Source organism: Cenococcum geophilum, assembly GCF_001692895.1.
Source record: "Cenococcum geophilum 1.58 unplaced genomic scaffold K441scaffold_40, whole genome shotgun sequence".
Taxonomy (NCBI): domain Eukaryota; kingdom Fungi; phylum Ascomycota; class Dothideomycetes; order Gloniales; family Gloniaceae; genus Cenococcum; species Cenococcum geophilum.
In genome coordinates this window covers 293,720-300,168 of record NW_027137598.1, presented here as the reverse complement: position 1 = coordinate 300,168, position 6,449 = coordinate 293,720, and positions in this window count along the sequence as shown.

Genomic DNA, 6,449 nt, shown 5'->3' with positions numbered 1-6,449 from the left:
ATTGGTGTCTATATCCGAGTCTGGACTTTAGAGTTATAAATTTAAGTTTTAATAAACGGCGGCGGCGTAGAGCGCTCCTCTTTTCTCCGTCCTATGGGCCGGAGCAGCTACTTTAATAGGTATACTACTATTCTGGTGACGACGAGTTTGCTAAATAGGTAAGGTAAGCATTATAGATAAGGGTTAAATTACCAAAGAGGAAGTGGAATAAGGATAGTAAAGGGAGAGAGAGAGGAAGTGGAACGAGGGTAGTAAAGGGAGAGAGTGCGGGGAGAGAGCGAGCAGGCCATTCCTTTAAGTAGACGCTGGCCTTTCCACATAGGCTGTGCCATTGTTGAATTAACGCAAGCGCTGATGAGCTTTGCTGAAGCTCGTGTCCCGTTTCTAACCCCTTTATAATAGGATGGGGCATAAATAGGGATGGGAAGTGCTTAAGCAAATAGAGCTTCTTTAAAGCGGCGATGTGATAGGGTCTAAGCAAAGTAAGAACGCCGCCAAAAGCGGCGGCTAACAACCTCCGAAAATAGATGCAATCCTACCACCACATATATTTAACTAGATATAATATTTATATATATTAAAGGATAAAATAAGTATAATATATACTCTCTTTAGCCTCTAAAGTNCTTTAGAAAATAGATACTCTATATAGGCGTATTTTATTATAAATATTTATACTTTTAGCTATAAAATTTTTATTATAAGGAAATTATAGAGGAAGACGAGAAAAGGATATATAAATATTATATTTATATTATTATATCTATTATATTAGATATATTGGGTATATTATCTTCTAGAACTAGTATATACCTATAGTTTTAATTATAAAGTTTATAAGGTATATAATTAAAATCTTACTTATAATCTATAGCCTCTATTTACTCTAGTATATTATATTCTAAATCTTACTAAATTATATAAAGCTAATATATTTTAGTCTCCTCTATTATAATATTAAATAATAGTTAGGTTTTACTATATTTTAGGTCTATTTTACTATTAGGTAAAATTATCTAGATATATCCTTAATATATCTAGCTTATAAGCTAATTATATTTAGTATATAAGAGTAGCTTATAGTCTTTACTTTATATAACTATTACTTAATAAGCTTAATTCTTATAATAGTTAATATTATAATAATTTTAATTAAATATTTATAAATAAGAAGCCTAGGTTCTATATATAAAAGCTAAAATAAAAGTAATTAAACTATAAAATTAAAAGATAGAGTTAGAGCTTAGAAAATTATAATAAAAACTTAGTTAATATATATTTTAATACTTATAAGTATAAGGAGTATAGGTTATATTAAGGTAATTACCTAAATATAAAGATATTATAATATCTAAGAAAAAGCCGATTTTAAATACTTCTACTATACTCTATATTCTATACTCTATACTTAATACTTAATAGTAAAGAATAAAACTAGGATAGAACTAGGATAAAACTAAGATAGAATTATACTATATTTAAAATCTAACTTATCCTAGATACTTAGTATAGCTCTTAATTATATTAAAAGGCTTATTACCCTTAAGGTTATCTATAATATCTAATAGCGTTATATTTAGTAAAATTAAGTTCTATTTCTAATTAGATTATTAATATATTCTAAATAAAAGAGTAATAGTTTATATTATTATAAATTCTAGCCTTTTTAACTGCCTTACTAATAGGGTTTATAATATTTAGTTTTACCTCTATCTAGATAGCTTTATAAAGGGTTTACTAAGCTACTATAGTAGGTTAGATCTAGGATATAATATAGATATATAAATAAATATACTAGCTAAATTACTAAATTATAGTTCTTTTTAACCTTTAGGCTTTATACTATAAATTATATAGCCTATATTTTTCTTTATTTTTTAGGTTAAAAGCTAGTTATAATATAGATATATTTAGGTTTTTACCTAGAAATATAATTTAATATACTTAATTAATCCTCTATAACTATTAGTAAATTTTATTCCCTAAGTATAAATATTATACTTANTATTTAGATCTTATTATAGTTAGATNTAGNATAAAATAGAGATATATAGCACTTATAACTATAATCTTCCTAATAATATAATTCTATTTAAAGAAAATATCCTCTAGTAGAATATAAATAAAGGGATATTTACTATAGTACTATATTAAAGTTAGATCCTAGATATAAGCTAGATATATACTAGATATTACCTTAATATAGAAGAATAGTACCTATATTAGGCGCTTACTAAGTCTAATATACTATACCTTAGTATATAGAGCTAGGGCGCTAGAAATGTACCTTATTATAGTATTTAGCTATAAAGTAGTATTAGGAGTACTAGAACCCTTACTCTTACTATTATCTAAGTTTAAAGAGCTTATATTATTCTAAGAAATAAGTTCTTTAAGATATAACCTAAAAGTTACTCTAAAGTACTANNTATAGCTATTATACTAATATTTANACCTTAAATAGGGCTATAAAAAACCTTATTAATAATATATTAAGGTTAGATTATAGATATAATATAGTTTTATCTAAAATATAATTTATATCTTATACTTATACTATCCTTATAAAAAGATTTACATACCTATTTTAGAGAAAGTTCTTATTTTATATCCTAATTAGATCCTTATTATATAATTATATATTTAGGCTATTAGGCGGTATCTATTTCTATATTAAATTATAGATATAACCTAAATATATACTTACGCTGCTTATAATAGAGCTATCTATTAGGTAATAAAGTTGCCTTACCTATATATATTATTCTATATAGCTATATTTAGCATTAAGCTAGTTATTTACTTACCTTTTATAGTAGTCTAGGTAATATAGAGCCTATTACCTTATACTATTATTATTATTCTATAGAGGCTAAAAGGGATTTAGTAGGAACTAATATAGTTTAATTAAATTTAAATAATAATATAGATAAAATATTAATAAATACCTTTTCTACTCTAATTTGCCTCTACTTCTCTAGAATTTATACCTATATTAGATCCTTAATATAACCTTAATATAACCTAAATATAACCTATTATAACTTACTTTATCTATAAGCTATTCTTCTATTATAGAAATATAATAAATTATTAAAACCACCTTTAAAAACGTTAAAATTAAAAAATAATTAAATTATAGCGTCTTAATATAGCGTAGTAAAAGTTAGATTATGTACCTAGTGAAGTTAGGCCGGAGCTAAAATATCTACACTAGCCGAGGTTTTAGGGCCTTGGCCAGTACTCCTAGAGCTTTTAGTAATATAGGCTAAGCTTTAAACTCGGCCTAACTTTACTAAGTATACAATCTAACTTTTACTATGCTATATTAAGACGCTATAATTTAATTGTTTTTTAATTTTAACGTTTTTAAAGGTGGTTTTAATAATTTATTATATTTCTATAATAGAAGCATAGCTTATAGATAAAGTAAGTTATAATAGGTTATATTTAGGTTATATTAAGGTTATATTAAGGATCTAATATAGGTATAAATTCTAGAGAAGTAGAGGCAAATTAGAGTAGAAAAGGTATTTATTAATATTTTATCTATATTATTATTTAAATTTAATTAAACTATATTAGTTCCTACTAAATCCCTTTTAGCCTCTATAGAATAATAATAATAGTATAAGGTAATAGGCTCTATATTACCTAGACTACTATAAAAGGTAAGTAAGTAACTAGCTTAATGCTAAGTATAGCTATACAGAACAATATATATAGGTAAGGCGACTTCGTCACCTAACGGATAGCTCTATTATAAGCAGCGTAAGTATATATTTAGGTTATATCTATAATTTAATATAGAAATAGATACCGCCTAATAGCCTAANTATATAATTATATAATAAGGATCTAATTAGGATATANAATAAGAACTTTCTCTAAAATAGGTANGTAAATCTTTTTATAAGNATAGTNTAAGTATAAGATATAAATTATATTTTAGATAAAACTATATTATATCTATAATCTAACCTTAATATATTATTAATAAGGTTTTTTATAGCCCTATTTAAGGTNTAAATATTAGTATAATAGCTATATNTAGTACTTTAGAGTAACTTTTAGGTTATATCTTAAAGAACTTATTTCTTAGAATAATATAAGCTCTTTAAACTTAGATAATAGTAAGAGTAAGGGTTCTAGTACTCCTAATACTACTTTATAGCTAAATACTATAATAAGGTACATTTCTAGCGCCCTAGCTCTATATACTAAGGTATAGTATATTAGACTTAGTAAGCGCCTAATATAGGTACTATTCTTCTATATTAAGGTAATATCTAGTATATATCTAGCTTATATCTAGGATCTAACTTTAATATAGTACTATAGTAAATATCCCTTTATTTATATTCTACTAGAGGATATTTTCTTTAAATAGAATTATATTATTAGGAAGATTATAGTTATAAGTGCTATATATCTCTATTTTATTCTAAATCTAACTATAATAAGATCTAAATATTAAGTATAATATTTATACTTAGGGAATAAAATTTACTAATAGTTATAGAGGATTAATTAAGTATATTAAATTATATTTCTAGGTAAAAACCTAAATATATCTATATTATAACTAGCTTTTAACCTAAAAAATAAAGAAAAATATAGGCTATATAATTTATAGTATAAAGCCTAAAGGTTAAAAAGAACTATAATTTAGTAATTTAGCTAGTATATTTATTTATATATCTATATTATATCCTAGATCTAACCTACTATAGTAGCTTAGTAAACCCTTTATAAAGCTATCTAGATAGAGGTAAAACTAAATATTATAAACCCTATTAGTAAGGCAGTTAAAAAGGCTAGAATTTATAATAATATAAACTATTACTCTTTTATTTAGAATATATTAATAATCTAATTAGAAATAGAACTTAATTTTACTAAATATAACGCTATTAGATATTATAGATAACCTTAAGGGTAATAAGCCTTTTAATATAATTAAGAGCTATACTAAGTATCTAGGATAAGTTAGATTTTAAATATAGTATAGTTCTATCTTAGTTCTATCCTAATTCTATCCTAGTTTTATTCTTTACTACTAAGTATTAAGTATAGAGTATAGAATATAGAGTATAGTAGGAGTATTTAAAATTGGCTTTTTCTTAGATATTATAATATCTTTATATTTAGGTAATTACCTTAATATAACCTTGTCTCTCTCTCTCTTCACGCCAAGTACACACCCCCTCTGCAATGAAACCAACCCGAACTACGGATAAATAGTACGCCATAACTCCCCTATATCGAAGTCATACCTAGTAGCTTATACACATAAAAGAATTCTGAACAATCCAAAAAGAATATTGTTTAACTACGCATTATATATCTGAATTATCGCAGCGAAACAAGCGCATCTAGCACGAATAGGAGACACGAAAGAACTCGCAAGAGATGTATAAGAATAGTAGGGATATTCCCAAACAAACCAGAAGAGAAATATCTAGAAGAAGCGTAACAGTAACAAAAGCCGAGGGACATTATAATTACCAACCCAATCTATATCAATCAATAGACCCAAATGAATATAAGAACACTCAAGCCAAAATTCTTATCTATGACTAATTGCAGTATATATATATGACGAGATATCGGAGCCATTTACAACGAATATATTATCTATGCAGTTCGCATAAATAGCACCATGCATAAAAACTAGGATATTTAACATACACACACTCAAAACAGATAGATCCTATCGTAATAACCAAAACAAAATGAGTATTCGCACCGAAATAGGTAAACATCGATACGGCAATTCTCCTGAATAAGTCAAAGACTGTTTCTCCTGACTCAATAATAATTACCGTAAGCACCGAAATACATATACATAAGCACTCCACCTCCCGCAATACCGATCTCTCACCCGAATACATAGCACCCGCCACTAAAACTACTCCAATTACGAAGCCAATTCATTTAGACTCCACTCCCCTAGTCAGGATATCAAATTATCGTCATTCAAATATCTCCGCATATTAATTTTGAATGAATATTAGGATTCGGAGTAAATGAGATCATTAATAATAAGATCTAGAAATGATTTAAGATATTTCCGATTATTAAAATCAGAGGAGATAATATTATAAGTACATTTATTATCAATCCAAATGATATAAGTCCAGATAAATGATAATCCATTCTATAGTTATATAGGAATTATATAGATGAAATATTCGGTTATATAAATCATATATTCCATCGAATATCAGAAATGAATATTTTGATAATGAATTATTCGAATTAAGAATATTATCAATTAATATTAATTAAAATTAATTTATAAATATTTATTCTTCGGATCCAAGATTATATAATTTCGATTTATTTTCATTAATTTGATATTTTAATTTTTCTATCTCAATCTCGAATCTTTTAATATTATTTTTGAATCAATTATAATAAATTAAGAATATTCATATTCCTCATAT